Source organism: Sturnira hondurensis, unplaced genomic scaffold, assembly GCF_014824575.4.
Source record: "Sturnira hondurensis isolate 20B ecotype Veracruz unplaced genomic scaffold, ASM1482457v3 Scaffold0000780, whole genome shotgun sequence".
Lineage (NCBI taxonomy): Eukaryota > Metazoa > Chordata > Mammalia > Chiroptera > Phyllostomidae > Sturnira > Sturnira hondurensis.
In genome coordinates this window covers 2,715,814-2,731,944 of record NW_028073411.1, presented here as the reverse complement: position 1 = coordinate 2,731,944, position 16,131 = coordinate 2,715,814, and the positions used below count along the sequence as shown (strand labels likewise).

Sequence of the window (16,131 nt, the reverse complement as noted above, 5' to 3'; positions counted from 1 at the left end):
GTGTGTGTTTATTTAAGACTTTATATTTTTAAGAGCAGTGTAAGGTTCACAGCAAAATTAGGTGAAAGGCACAAATATTTCTCATGTAACCACTGCCCTGCTCCCCCATTTTCAACATCCCCCCAGCAGAGTGATGCACTTGGTGCAATTAAAAAACCTACAGTGACACATCATAATCACCCAGAGTCCATAGTTCACATTACGGTCACTCTTGGTGGTGTGCATCCAGTAATTAGATCTCCAGGGAGGGGCATAACCCTCACACCCACCACAGGTTCCCTGTTGTGATCTGTGGAGATGAGTAAAAGAAACAGAATTGCCTGGGTGACTTAGTCCTGCATGTTCTCAAAACATGTAGTTCTGAGACGGATGAGGTACATGTTGTTTTGAATGCACTGATAAATTTTGTCTGTCCAGGATTTCAATCACTTTTGAATCCAATAGGCCTATGTCATAGACAGGTACTGTCCTATGTAAGTAGGAAACATACATATTTCTTCTGACGAGGTCTTTGGTGATGGTCCAAAGCTTCATATGTGGTCCTTTATTCACCTTCTTATAGGACAGCTCAGCCTGCTCAAAAGCAGAGGAGGCCACCAAACCTTTACATTTCTCTTTGACTCTTTTTTTAAAGATTTTGTTTTTAGACAGAGGGGAAGGGAAGGAGAAATATTAATGTGTGGGAAATATTAATGTGTGGTTGCCTCTTCCATGCCCCCTATGAAGACATGGCCCACAACCCAGACATGTTCCCCGATCTGGGAATCGAACTGGTGACCCTTTGGTTCTCAGGCCAGTGTGCAATCCACTGAGCTATACCAGCCAGGGCTCTTTGACTCTTTTAAGTAGGTTGCCTACAGAGCCCTAAAGTGGTGATGCTGACCAGCTGACTTGTCATTGCTTAGGTGCCCAGTGCTTCCTGGCTGAGGGGCTGCAGCTCTTGTTCAGTATAGGACAAAGTCCAACATTAACTCACTTCCTTGGATACCTTGCAAAGCTTCTTTGCACTCAACAGTGCTATGGGCCATTGAGTCATAGCTAGGTTTTCATTCCCATCTTTCTAACTGGGTTTGCCCAAACTGTGATTTCACTGCATTACCCTTGGAGAAGAATTCTCTGTCTTCAGGGTGTTGAGTTAGAAGTAAGGTTGGTGGAATCATCTGGTTTACTTTTACAGCTGCTCTGACATCACCCAGCAAATACAAAAACATTCGTGGAAACTTGAATTTGTCCTCTGGAAGGAGCATCATGGAGGTGTGGAATAAAAAGTGCCCCCTCCTCGGGGATTGTTCAAACAATTAAAGTGATACAATATACATAGGAAGCTGTCAGTCTGGCCACCACTGGGAAAGAGCTTGCCTTAAATTAAACAATAGATCATTACTTCATCACATCATATCGCATCACATTTCAGCTGAAATGGAGAGAAAAACAGGGCTCTGATCCTGTTGTCTGAACACTGGTTCCAACCATGCTTGAAGGCATCAGTGCATGGGGGTATCCCCTAACATAGATAAAAAAAACTCACCCTAATGTAGACCAGTCTGCGAAGTCTTCTTTGAGGTTTGCAGTGAAAAAGATCCTAAGTGGTAGTGTGTTTGCACGTGTAAGAGCAATAAGATTTGGCTTCTTCATTAAGTTTTCTTCTTGTTCTAAGTGTCGCACTTCCCATTTGTATAGTTGCATGTAGTACATAAAATATATGAGAAGCTGCTAAAGTAATCAAATTGATATTTTTCAAGGAGCTTAAATGTGAAGTAGGAAGACAAATCCCAGTTCATGAAGAAAATTACCAGGAACCATATTAATAAACATATGAAATTGATAGACAATGTGGATATTAAATGAGACTAAATGAATTATAGAGTACATAGTTTAAACGGATGCACACACACACACAAGAACTCATTTCTGTGGGAAAGGACATACGTAACTTCATGTTTTCTGCACTCAAATTACTTAAACTACAGAAATATAAATGATAGTATGGCTCAATAGTTGTTGCCTGCACATAGTTGTGTTGCAGAGTTTTGAGCCAGGTTTATTGTCCTTTAGTACTGGTTGGTCTGTTCTGTAGGTCTGCGTTATTGTATCGATTATTGATCCCTCTTAAGGTGTGCTTTCATTTGTAAAAATAACAATAATATTTTTCTTCTTCAAAGTATTATTATAAAGATAAAATATGTAAAATGTCACTTTCCTTTAAATATGAATATGCAGACTACTTTGCCTTATATCTTACAGTTAAGTCTAAATTTTATGAGGAAAGAGCTCTACACATTGGTGCAAGATGGCAGAAACCTATGGATAGTTATCAGGAGAGAGTTTCAGCTAAGAGCAATGAACTCAACTTGCATATAGAATAATATATCAGAAATTAATGATATGAATATGAATGATATAACTATTGATTGAGTAGATTAATTACAATAACTATATTTAAACAAGTTATTGATATACTTTATATATATAATATAGATATTTATAGATATTCTATAGAGCCATATATAAATTCAGGTAAATAAATTAGGCATATATACACTATGTTGCAATACATGTATTATTTTGCTTTGTGTTAGCCTATTTTTAAAAAATATATTTATTTATTTTTAGAGAGAGGGGAAGGGAAGGCAAAAGATTGGGAGAGAAACATCAATGTGTGGTTGCCTCTCATGTGTCCCCCACTGGGGACCTGGCCCACAACCCAGGCATGTGCCCTGACTGGGAATTGAACCAGCAGCCCTTTGCTTCACAGGCCCATGCTCAATCCACTGAGCTATACCAGCCAGGGCTATTTTTTAATCTGGCGACCTGGCTCTCAATCAGAAGCCACGGACCATTTTGAGGGCTCTGGTGTCAATGATCCTGCTTGAGATCTGAAAACAAGCCAGGAAATGCCACATTCCTTTCTCTAAAGTTGTCATTCTCAACATGGGGTAGAGAGGGGTGGCCTTTGGAATGAAGAGGGTGTAGTCATATAGTCTGATAAATATTATCTAAAAAAGGAGCAACTATTTCATAAGATCTGTTTTAAAAAGAGCTTTCATCTGTTTGCTTGTTTCTGACCATATTAAATAGCTCTTGGGTTCAATAGCAAGTAGCAGCTCTGGGTACTTCCCTTTAGTTTGTTAAAATGATAGTGTCCTAAGTTAACCAAGTCATTACCTAACTATATTGTGGGTGTTGGAAGGCAATGTTGCTTTCGATAACTTTTCCAGGAAACAGGAGAATCTTGTGCAAAGTCTAAAAGTATTATACCATGGAAATGTAGTTATATTTATTTCTATAAACTTATTTATTTTATATCAATATATCTAATAAATATATTTATTTCAAGGAACCCCTTGGAGCCACTTCACTGGGCTCCCCTTGTCATGCTTAGCATTAGAGGTTTCAGCTGCTAAGGGACATTCCAAAAGCAGTATAAAGGCTATCACTTCAGTTAGCTATTTTCCAACCCACATACTGTATGAACTTTTTAAAAATCAAACTTTTAAAAGTGTTTCTCCAGTGTGAATAGATATAGTTTTGTATAGAAAGTCATAAGAATTGACAAATACAAATATTTAAATGAGAACATCCACATTTACCTGCTGCTTGAAAAATTCTAGAGTTTCCATTTATTGTACATAGGGACACATCAAATTCTCGTTTCTTTCCTCCTTAATTCTTTTATGGTGTAAAATTGCCCCAGGTCATTGACTTTATTAAATCTTCTAAATTCTTTCCACAACCATGTCATGAAACATTTCAACAGTTCATCCTCTGTTCACATTTCCTGTCCCCTTTACTCTCAGCTCTTTCCTAGATAGAAAATTTATCTTCTCTAGTTAAATGTAATCTTCCCTTCTCCATTTGCTCAGCCTTGTAACTGTCTGGGTATATAAAATTATATTTAGATAAGTGTATGGGGGAGGGATCAGAGGCAAGGAAAGATAAAGGGCAATGGGAATGAATACTCAGACATCAGTAAATCATGTTCTGATTAGATGTATTTTAAATAGTTTTAAAACAAGAATTTTTCAAAATGAATGAAAATAATATTAATGAAGCTAAATAATTCTCAGTACATCTGGTGTGTCTTATCTTCAATAAGTTGTTCTATATCATCAATATAAATTCACCTTATTCAGAATGAAGATATTCTTTTTTTTTAAAGATTTTATTTATTTATCTTTTTAGAGGGGAAGGGAAGGAGAGAGGAAAGAAACATCAATGTATGATTGCTTCTCGTGCATCCCCTGCAGGGAACTCGCCCCTGCTGGAAACTGGCCTGTAACCCAAGCATGTGCCCTGAGTGGGAATCGAACCGTGATCGTCTGGTTCGCAGGCCCGCGCTCAATCCACTGAGCTACACCAGCCAGGGCTAGAATGAAGATATTCTTGGTGGGATTATTTTTCATATGTAAAAAATAATTGTAAAGTGTCTATTGTGGTTTTGCTTTGAAAATTCATGAATCAAACTTTAATGAATGTCAACATGAGAAGCAAGTCTTTGAAGCCCCATGAATCTCTTAATGTCTCTGTTACACTGTTGTTTCAGTGATAATCAGTACCTATGACAAGAAGTGCATCTCAATGCCTCTACCTGGGGCCAGGTGTATCTCACCTCCACTGTTGGATACTGTTATACTCACTTTGTAACGGGGCAATCTTAGACATAACAATGATATTTTTCCTTTTTGTGACAATTTGAATTGAATGCATTTGAAATTACTACATTTTTTAAATCAGTAAGGAGGTTTATAGTGATGACAGTCCTAATGTGGAAGGAAAAATAAAACTCTGAAACATGATAGGATTTATTACTTGCCTTTATTTTTGAAGGCAATGATCCCAGGTTTGTAGAAATAGAAAATAAATGATCCATTGTCTGTAAGGAGAACTTCTTGGCAACGTGTTCCAAATTCCAAAGGACAGACTAGGGCAGTTAAATCATGAAAAGTAGTATGTAATGGTCAAAGAGTATGGGTTTTAGAGTCAAGAACACTTTAGCTTAGTTGAGATTACAATTCATATAATAATAATCACTATTTTTTTACCGAGCAGTTACTGTGATATATACTAAGACCTGTATGTGTATCAACTCATTTCATATGGGTATCAATCCTATGAATTTGCTATGATTATTATTCTACAAATTGGGGACTCAGCCTTAGAGAAATAAAGGTAAATTACCCATAAGTATGTAATAAATGAATGGGAAAACAGAGTTCAAGCACAATCTATAATTCCAAAGCCCATACACTGAATGCTAATTTACACTGTCAGTTTATTCTGATGACTTCAATATCAGCTGCAGAAAACAGAATGCTCTCTGGTTCATGCACACAGAAAAACAATTGAGTAAGATATATTGGGGAGCTCAGATCATTTTGGGGGTGGACAGTGTCAAGACTGGAAGCTACTGATCAGGAATGTACTAACCACATGTACTAACCTCTGTGGGGGTTTCACAGAGGACTCATGGCAACCTCTGTTGGACAGACAGTGAAGGTCCCGCCACTTACCTTTTCACCGATGCTGCCACTCCAAGGCCAATGAGTTCTCTATGTGCTGCTTTTACATGTTGCTCAGTTCTGAGTGGAGATTAAATCTTCACTCAGGTATTGGAGACATCTTGTTACTGGTGGAAGTGAGGTCCTTGTGGTGTCTAAAGGAAAATAATTTCCTGAGACCCATACGGGAGGCTGTGGCTCTGTGGTATGGTTTACTGATGATGTACAATTAAGGAGGTTCCTGTCCTGACTTCTCAATGTTCCCTCTCTGTCCATCTTGCCATAGAAAAAGTCCAATCTTGTCTTCAGTAGAGCTAAGACAAAGGCCACTGCCCAAAGTCTATGTTTCATATTAAAGTATCTAGGTAGCTTAGCATGTGTTTCCAGCTGTAGTCCATCCACTGCTTTGCTTAGGTATTCAGGCTCTCTCCTGGAGGCCAAACAGGTGTGTGCACCATGTGAGTGTGGGTCACAAGCAAGAGAGAGTGTGTTTTTGTTGCCCTTTATAACCAGGAGCTTAGGTTTGGGATAGAGGTGCTTCCTCAAAATGACCTATCAACTTCTCAAACTCTCATGGGCTTTAGATAGGTCATCTCCCAGTTAAAATGGCGGGCCTCTTTGGTCAGCACCTCCCATATGCCTCGCAACAATTCAGTACTAGAAGGTAGAAGGGAGGAGTGTTAATACCCTTGGAGGAGGACAGTGCTGTGATCCTCTGGAGTCTGCAGCTGCAGCTTCCTGGTGAAGTAAACAGGCTCCTGCTTCACAGTTTATTCAGTTTCAGCTCAATCTCAAGTTTCTTTGCTTTCCCTTTCTAGCCAAATACTGACAGTAACAAGTCTAGCTGCAAGGGAGCCTGGGAAAGAAAGTTGAAGTAAAAGATTCCCAGTCCTCTTCTGCAACAGCAATTCTTTCTCTAGTTCTTTGTGTTTTGTGTTCAGAAGGTCCACTTTGCATTATACCTAACCTTGTGTACATATGTATTTTCCAGTGTATGAAGATATCTTTGGTCCAGGACTATGTCTAACCACCTGTACCTCCCCCCCAGGGATCCTAACACAATACTTGATGTGTAATTTTTTAAATAATTTTTTTTCAGTGGATGGAACTGAATACCTTTCTTGGAATAAGGACAAAATTGAGACAGAGCTACTGAAATAATTCCTGCCAAAGGAAATCGTGAGTGTCTTCTCTTATAATCATGCAATGCTAAATTATTCTACTTAAATAAAGGCAGTTTGCTTTGTCTTTCTATTCATAGGCAGAACTTTCTTCTTTTTTTTTTTTAGTAAAATACTTCAAGCTATGTGGTTAGAGAAATGGGTGCATCATCTTATTCATGGCCATTGAAAGTACTGTTAAAATCTCAGTGGATACACTTTTTTAAATTTAAAATTATAATTATTCAGGTTATAAGCTAAAACTCATCTATAATAATGTTTGTCACTTAGAAAATTGAAGGAAAAAAGAAAAGCTGAATTCAAGAGATTAAGAAATATTTATTGCCTCCAATTGAGAATGAAGCAGGGTTGCTATATGTTCCTGTTACACTTTGTACTCATAGTATAACAGCACTTTCCACCGCCCATTGTATTTCTCTGGTTAGAAGTTTGTAACAGGCACTGGACTCAGAATTTGTTGAGGCTATAGTCTATGTAATGTTTGTGTATGGAGCCCTATTATCTAAGATCATTCTTGACTTCTAGTAAGTATTTAGTAAATCAATGTTAACTGAGGAGAAAAATAAACCCTCCCTGATTATGGTGTTCTTATTGGGGCTTTAAGATAGACACCCATCACTTGTCCTTTTATTTGTAAATAATTCAGATCTCACAGGGCACTCAAAAATGCAATGTTATCTTGAAGAGAAAACCATAGTTGGAGACACTTTTACTCTGCAGTGAAACTCCTTAAATTAAAAGACCTCTCCCAAATCCTGTAAGATACCAGCAGGAAGACTGGTTACAGTGATTTAATGCTAAATAGAAGGGTGATTTAAACCAGGCTAATTGCAGCCGTGGTGGTGAGATTTAGGATTCTAAATATATTTTGAGACTGAAGCTAATTGCACTTCCTGATGAATTGAAAGTTATAAGAAAAAGAAAAGAGTAAAAGATAACTTCAAAATTTTTGGCCTGAGTAACTGGAACAAGAAAGTACTCTTTATTGAGCTACAGAGAGAAAAAGATTGGAGAGGAAGTTAGGGAGTTTAGCATCAATCATGCTAAGGTTTTAGTATCAGCTAGAAAATTACTGAAGTAGAAGTATCTAGGAAGCTTTTATGTAATGACTTGAAAGCTGGCAACAGAAATCTGGATTGGAGATATGAATCTGAGAGCCTATAGCACATGTTCGTCACTATGAGAATGGGTAATGTATACAGGGAATTGAGTGTGGATAGAGAGCATGGGAGAATGACGAATGAGGTACTCCAATATTAAAAGGTTGTAAAAAAAGAGGAAAACACGCAAAATAATTATCGGCTAGGTAGGAGGAAACTGAATGTGTCATCCAGGGATGTAAGCAAAGAACGAGTTTGTAGGAGAAGTGATTGATTGTGTAAAATGTTGTATACAGGTCATATAATATGAGGGTAGGATATGATTATTCAATTTTGTAATGCAGGGGTCTTCAATAGCCTTCAGGAAAGTAGTTCTATTATGGTGATAAGTCCAAATACTTTCTGGAGTGAATTTACCAGAGTAGTAGGAAGTGAAATAGAATTAATAAAAATGGGTAACACTTTTGAAAATTTTCATTGGAAAATGAAGGTGTAATGGGCCAAGAGAATTTAACTTTTTTTCTTTAAGATGAAATAAGACAGCAGGCTCATATGCTGATGTAATAACATGGAAGAGGAGGTGGCGTTAATGATGTAAAAGAGAGTGGGGAGAATTAGGACAGGCAGAAGGGACTGCATACAATGTATAAGAGCAGGGACCGGCTTTCCATAACCTTGCAAAGTGTTCCTCTATAGTAGGAGGACTAAAGACGCTGATGGAGGTAAGGACACACTGCCCCAAATTATGGCACCGTGGCTTATTGAAGACTTTGGGCTGAAGGAGTCTGGGAAAACAGCAGAAGTGGGATGGCCACTGGCCTCCTCCTGCTCCTGCCAGCTTCCCTGAAGGAAGAATGTCTCAGCTTCCCTGAGACAAGCACATAGTTCTCATGTGAGAGCTGATGTTCCTCCACCCAGAGGAAAGGGACACCTTTATCTCTGAAAACAAAGGGACACCAAGAAGAACACCCCGAAACAGGCTTTGCTAAGCTTCCCTTAGTTTACTGCAATGAACACATACTCCGAAGCTATTGCATTTCTCCACAAATGTCTACTTTTCATCAAATCTGGCATAAAATACAGTGGTCTTTTTCTCTGGGTCTTTAATGCCTTACGAAGACTCCCATGTCACATAAAACTTAAATAAATGTATATGCTTTTCTCCTGTTAATACGTTTTTGTCAGACTCAGCCCAGGACTCTAAGAAGATCAAGAAAACTTTTTGCTGCAATGCTGTTTATTCACATAGACAATCTCAGGTAGTGGATGTAGATGTCAACTTAGGAAGTTGTCTCAACCTTTGGAGAGAAGTAGGAAGCAAACTGAGAATGATGACGGAAGAAGAGGTCTGGAATTTTGAGGAAAGAGAAAAAGATGTGACTGTTATCTATGTGCCTGTTATCTATGAGAGGGGAATGAATGAATTATGAGACTATAGTCTGATCATTAGGCAGCATGGGGGGTACACTTGAACTTATGGTTATGAGTTTAGTGAAGCTAGTCCTTACGGTTATACAGCCATGTTTAGCTGCATGGGAAAGGTCAGAATGAAAGAACATGACGTTGATTACTGCAGCATAATTTTTTTTTGCCAAATTAATACAATGAAGTAAAAGAGAACATGGTTTATGGACAATTCAGGCAGATGAATGGCTATAATAAAAGACAATGACATTAAACTCATTACAGTGGGGAATGGGGGCAGTAACGAGGGTAACACATACAATTACTTAATAGAGGTGTCCATCAAGGTACAGAATCTGGTATGGTGGAATGTTTAGGAATTTTGGCATTAAGTCAAAGAAATGTTGAATAAGACAAACTTGCTACAACTTTTAAAGATATGGTATGTTGACCCCAAAGCAAGCAAAACACCTAAATACACTAACCCACTCTCTCTTTTAATATTAACATAACACCCTTTTTATTTTTTTACTCCATCTTAAGATATTTGCTAGTAAAATTGAAATCGCCTATAGTCTTCTTCACAGAGAACACCTCACATCTTCTTCTCATAATGAGAAAGAATGAAACCTGCTCCCATGGTCACTTCCAGATGAACCGTGTTCATGGTGGAAGGCAACCGCCAACAAAGAAAATGTACGAATAAACAAATATGTCTTTGTAAGGAAAAAAAAAAAAGTCCAGAGAATCAGATGCTCAGTGCTGCGGTTGTTACATTTCTTTCATTTATCGTTTCAAGCTGTGTTATTCTGATGGCTTTTCAGCCGGGAGACTGCTGGTGCTGATGCAGAGATAATGAAACACTGAAAGCCCTACACAGCAGACACGTCCGTAACTGGTAATGGGCGCCTCCTTCAGTTATTAATTCCAGCTGTGCTACTTGACTGTTTTTTGTGAAGCGGTGCCGCATGAGGTGAATATTGAAGGGAAGATAAAGGATCTGATGTCAGAAGCGACTGGATCGCATCAAACCTGCGCTTCAAGATAGGCAGGCTGAGGACATTCTCCTCCCCCCGTGAAATACAACTCCACGTTCATCAAGATAAAAACGTGTCCAATGTAAGTTTCTTTCTGTGGAGGGGTGTCAACCTCAATGTTCACACTGGCACTTAATAATGAAATTACTTGCTGTGTGTCCAGACCGCACTCTGAGCAATATCCCAGACTATCAAGGCATCAAAGTGTGACTGAATATTTTTCGCATAATAGGATTTCCTGATAGAACAAACAAATTCAAATAATTTTATGTGCAGTAAGATTGAGAATGTTTGCCACATTGTTCTTTACCCTTCTTTTTAAGTTGATTATCAGGGGCCACTTTAATTATGTTTAAAAATGTTAGAAGAATGAAAGAAGTAAGTTAGGGAACTGGAAAGAGTGTTGACTCCCAAACATACTATAAAATAGCTGGACCAAGAGCAAGTTTGCAACGTTTCCTGACCTCTCAGAGGGCTGAAGTTGCAGGACAACCAAATTGCCCCAAATCTAAGGAGAGTAAAGGGCCTGCAGGGGAAGAGAGGTAAGACCCAAGCAATGGTTTGTCTGCGCAGAATGAGGCGGGGCACTAGTGAGAAGAGTTCAGCTGGGGTGATTGGTAACTGTTGGCAGGTTGGCCGGGGATGCACTGTTGGAAGAGAGAAGGTCCTGAGAGAATCTGCCTGCTGGTGCCACCTTGGGAGGCGGGAGGCAGTGGCCATTGCAGGGTGGACCCTCAACTGCAGTGGGACTCTCCCTGCCTTCCTCCGTGGGAGGAAGGGCTACAAACACTGTCACCCACGAGGCTCTAAGAAAAGTGAATGTTAAACAAATAATCAGTAAAGTCAACTTTCTACTCCCAGAACAGACTCAGGAATGCATGCTGGACCCACTCAGACCTACATGAGGTGGGGAGAGTTGAGAGCATGGAGGCCGCCCCTCTGAATCCCAGTGACTTAGTGCCCACCTAAGACTGAGACTTAATCAGAATAACAGACACTACCCTTTCTTTTCTCTAGACTGTCTCCCTTCATTTCAAAGGCAATCCAGGCTATACATCATCAAGCCACTAGTAACTAGTAAGGTAGTAGTAAGATACAACCCCTTTCTGAAATGTAGCTCAGAGAGAAAACCTAAAAGTGAAGGATGGATCAGAAATAAAGCGTGCGCGTGCACACACACACACACACACACACTCATGTTAAATAAATAGTTAAATTAAAAAAAATAAACACATCTTTGACATGCCAGTTTCTCCCCTCTGCCCCAGTACCCACAATAGAAAAATGCTAAATATTAAAAATGTTCTTTAGGCAAAGGGATTAGAGTACCATTCAGAGAACTTTTATTTCCATAAAGAAATGAACAGCAAAGTTAATGGAGTAAACAAAGGTAAATTAAAATTATTTTTGTCTTAGTTTTCCATTGGTACATAACAGATCACAACTGACTTTATGGATTAAAATATCTGCAATGTTGCCATTTGTGACAACATGGATGGACCTAGACGGTATTATGCCACTGCAATAAGTCAGGTTTGCATGTTTTCACTGCCAAACGTGTGAAGAAGAAATGATACACACTTTACACAATTCTCCTAGAAAGTGGAAGAGGAGCAAACACTATTCAAATCATTTTATGAGGCTGACATTTACACTAAAAATGAAAAGGTTGTTTAATATTTGAAGATCAATCACTGCATCATGAAAACAGACTTAAGAAGGGAACCCACCTGATCGTCTCAATAAATGTAGGAAAAGCAATAGAAAAAATGTGTATCCAAAATAACAATTCCCAACAAATTAGTAATAGGAGGCAACCACATAATCTGATAATTAACTATTACAGGTTTACAACTAATATTAACTTTTAATAATTAAAAACTGAGTAGTTTTTCCCTACAATCAGTACTTTTCAAGGATGTGTGCTTTCTTTTTTGCCCCTCTTACTCAACATCCTATTAGAAATCCTAGTGTTTTATTAGCCTCTTCTTCACACTGTTGGTGAGGGAGGGACTCCCACCCTGCAGTTTGGGGGACAGTGAGAATCAGGACACCAGACACTGGGAAGATGAACTTGACTTCATTTTATTAGTGGCGCAGATTTACAGCCCAGGAGCAGGAGGGCATTGCACATCCAACAGGGCCATCCACACGCTGCTCTTGGGACCTAAGTGATCCAGCACGGGCTGTAAGAGACAGGTTTTGTAGTAAGAATAGTGTGGAGTGACACCTGATTTCTGTGACAGGGAAGCCACTCCTCAGGGATAATTAGGCACGAGGCCACGACGAGGAGTACGGTTTGGCTAGGGGGCCTTACCCACAGCAGGAGAAGAAGCAGAAGGGAGCTAGTGGTCAGGTCATCTGAGGACCTCCCAATTTTACCAGATATAATGCACTGAAGTGTGTTCTTCCCACCTCTGGAATATATGAAAGTCCTAACCACAGATCTCAGAATAAGAACTCATTCAGAAATAGGGTCACTTTAGATGTGATTAGTTAAGATAAGGTCATATTGGAGTACCTAATCTAATATGATTTGTGTCCTAATAAGAAGAGGAGAAATACTCAGAGACATGAACACACACAGAAAATATGGTCATAGGACAATGGAGACAGACATTGCAGTGATGTATCTATAAGCCAAATAGCAGAACTAGAACAGGCAGGGAAAGCTTCTCTCCCCTAAGTTTCAGAGGGAGTGTGGCTGTGCCCACATGGTGATTTTAGATTTCTAGTTGCCATAACTAAGAGAGAGTAAATTTCTGTTTATATATATTTCATACGCCTGTATTTCAAATATATAAATATGCGTGCATTTCATATTATACATACTACATTTTATATTATATAGATTATTTCACATTATACACACTTATTAGTAGCTTTAATTTAATAGCTAACTTCCTTCTCAAGCATTTCTCTTATAATTCTCTAGTCAATGAATCTCTACTGTATACTAGAACCATAATCATGCCTTGGTCAAAATAATTCTAATGAAATTTTTTAAAATTCTCATCAAAGATTTCAGTTTTGACACCAAAGTTTGCATACATTTCCTTCCATTCTCAGAATCCTCCTTTTTTTCACTTGGTTTTCCCCAGGGTCTTCGGGTTTCCGTTCCATGTATACCGAGCACACCCTGGCCTAAAAATCACAGTGACACAAAAGTAAAGCTTACACAAAGGTCGCACCCAAAGTCATCGTAATTGATTAGGTGGCATCTGCGGGCTCAGTGTCACAGGCCTCTTTTCATTCACACCCTGCAGGTTTATGCCATCAGTTTCCAAGGAAGGCGCTTCATGGGCTGACCTCCTGTCTGTAAATTCATTTGAAATTCTTCACCTGACTACAGTCTGTCAAACGCAGTCAGATAACGCTAGCTGGTTTTTTAAAAAGAAAAGAAAAAAGCTGACAAAGATGAGGACATCGGCAAATAGCTTTGAATAAACATTCAGAAACTATTGCTCATTGTGCCACTTGGAACTACCTCCAGTTGGAGAATAATGCTGTTAGGTAGAGGTGGACAATATTGGGAGTGATTTAATACGGTGGGTGACGATTGGCCTTCTGTCCTCTTACACGACTGTCAAGATCCACATAGTGCTATCTCGCCTCGTTCTGTCAAGAATTCTATGCAGCAGAAAGAAAGAAGGAGCTCCTACCCTTTGCAACAGCATGGATGGAACTGGAAAGCATTATGCTGAGTAAAATAAGCCAGGTGTTGAAAGACAAATACCATATGATCTCACCTTTCACGGGAAGCTAAACAACAAAACAAACAGGCAAGCAAAATAAAAACAAAGAAACTGAAATAGAGAACAGGGGGACAGCGACCAGAGGGGAGAGGAGAGGGAATTTCAGGGGGAAAAAGGGAAGGATTTACAGGAACTAGTATAAAGGACACATGGACAACAACTAAGGGGAGTGGAAATGGGAGGGAGGTGGGGAGCACGGGGGTGGGATGGGGTGGGAATAAAAGACAAAAAACTGTACTTGAACAATAATTAAATAAAAAATAATAATATAGTATTAAAAAAGTATCCAGATGATTTAGTGAGATTAGGTCATTCATTACCCCAACCCCAGAACAATGAAAGAATATCATTCACTTCTCCACTGGTACAGGATGGTTACATGTACAAAGTATGTGAACAGTCTTGAATATCTTGAATATTTGTAATTGAATGACTCCCCTCCTCAAATCAGAGTCTGCTGGGTGGTAGGGTCTGATTGGTGTGAGCTGCTTGCCCCACCTGGAGACAGGGGTAAAACAGAACTGCCCCATCATTGGACATTTCCATATTCCACTTTGATGATGGTTCTGTAAATTTGCTACTATAGTCCAAATATAACAGACTGAACGTAAAGATTTAAAGATATTAAATGCTAAGTAGTTTAACAAATTTAATTTGCTTCTTTGACTTATGAAGACACTGAAGGCACTGTAAAATTAGAGTTTCCTCATTTCATGTAGACTGGCCAAACTCTCTAAGTTACATATGATCTCCCATTGGAACTAGATTGTTTCTAAAAGGGACTCTAATACGCAGCACTAATCCCTTGATACCTACGTTCAATTAGAATGGTCAGAAAGAAGTTTGTTTGGATATTTGATACCTCAAGGTCTTTACCCTTGGAGAAAGCAAGCCCACTGATCATGGCTCTGTATCTAAACGTATCTGTTTGAGGACACTGACTGCCAGCAAGCTGCTCTACATGCCCACCCCCTACTCGGATGTAGCGTCCAACAGCCAACATCATCCAGTTTGTATCTATTTCCCTACCTGAATTCATCTATATATTGTTCCCATTCCCTAGGTTGGTGTATCAGCATACCTCTGAACTCTTGCTTGTGCTATTTTTTTTTCCATTCTTGTCCTGCCCTTCGAGCCCTACACCCAGCACGAAGCCATCCTTAGGTACCTCGGCTCCTGGATCAGCCTGTCCTCTGCACGGTGGCAGCGCTTTCTCATACTTCCACTGCCGCCAGCCGTACGCTGCCTGGTGCCGCCTGTTATTTTGTGCCTGATTCACGTTAACATGTAAGTTCTTGATGATAATAATAATTATTATTAAATTCTCGTTCATCGAATCTCTGATATATAATGAGAAATTTACAAATAGTAATTAACTACTACTATTGTTGAACACATTACATAAATTATTCATTTAAACCCAGAAGGATTGAATTATTTACAATTTAAATATGAGAAAGCACAATACCAAAAAGGTTAAATAACTTAAAATTCACACAGCTGATGACCAAGGGGGAATTGACAGGGAAAACAAAATTTATTTTATTTTAAAACTACCTTTCTAACTGTTTTATTGAACCTCCTCAAATGGAGAGAGAATGCCTCTTACTCCTTTGAGGACTCACTGACTGGCATAGTAATTCACATATAGTCAATTCACAATAATTATAAAAATTTTAAGTAAGCTGTTTATTCCACTGAAAGCAAATAATGTTTTTCTATCTTCAATACTTCATATCTTCAATACACAGATATTTGAGGAAGCAACATAATATGCTAGAAAAGAGGAATGAATGAATGAACAGCTTTTCGCCTATTGGACAAAATATGTTTAATTTTGATTCATTCACCCTGGACAGCTAGTTGTTACTGTTTTGGCAATCTAAGGGAGGTCAGTGCCCCAGACTGAATAGCCAGGCATCACATGCTTTACAAGTTCCCGAGGCACACAAGTTGAAAATTGCTGAGAGGAGAGCTGTCCAACACAAGATAACTGAATCAAGTTTTGTCTGAGACGAAGTAAACATCAGGGTTTGTTTATCTCTGTGATGTCACAGTCTAGCCTTCTATGCCCAGTGCATTTCCTTTATCTGTGTGCTGCATATAAAGCAACCAGGATGTAGAAATGCGAAGAACTTGTGCAGTTGCCCATGGAA

General features: G+C 39.0%; 1 long non-coding RNA gene across 1 annotated transcript; it reads right to left on the bottom strand.

Moving 5' to 3' along the window:
* Positions 1 to 279: 279 nt before the first annotated feature.
* Positions 280 to 15,908, bottom strand: LOC118989737 (uncharacterized). The gene is made up of 3 exons (XR_005067075.1): positions 15,846 to 15,908; positions 8,295 to 8,301; positions 280 to 289 (listed from the first exon to the last, which is right to left on the bottom strand). It is a non-coding gene; the product is annotated as an uncharacterized LOC118989737 (long non-coding RNA).
* Positions 15,909 to 16,131: the final 223 nt, after the last annotated feature.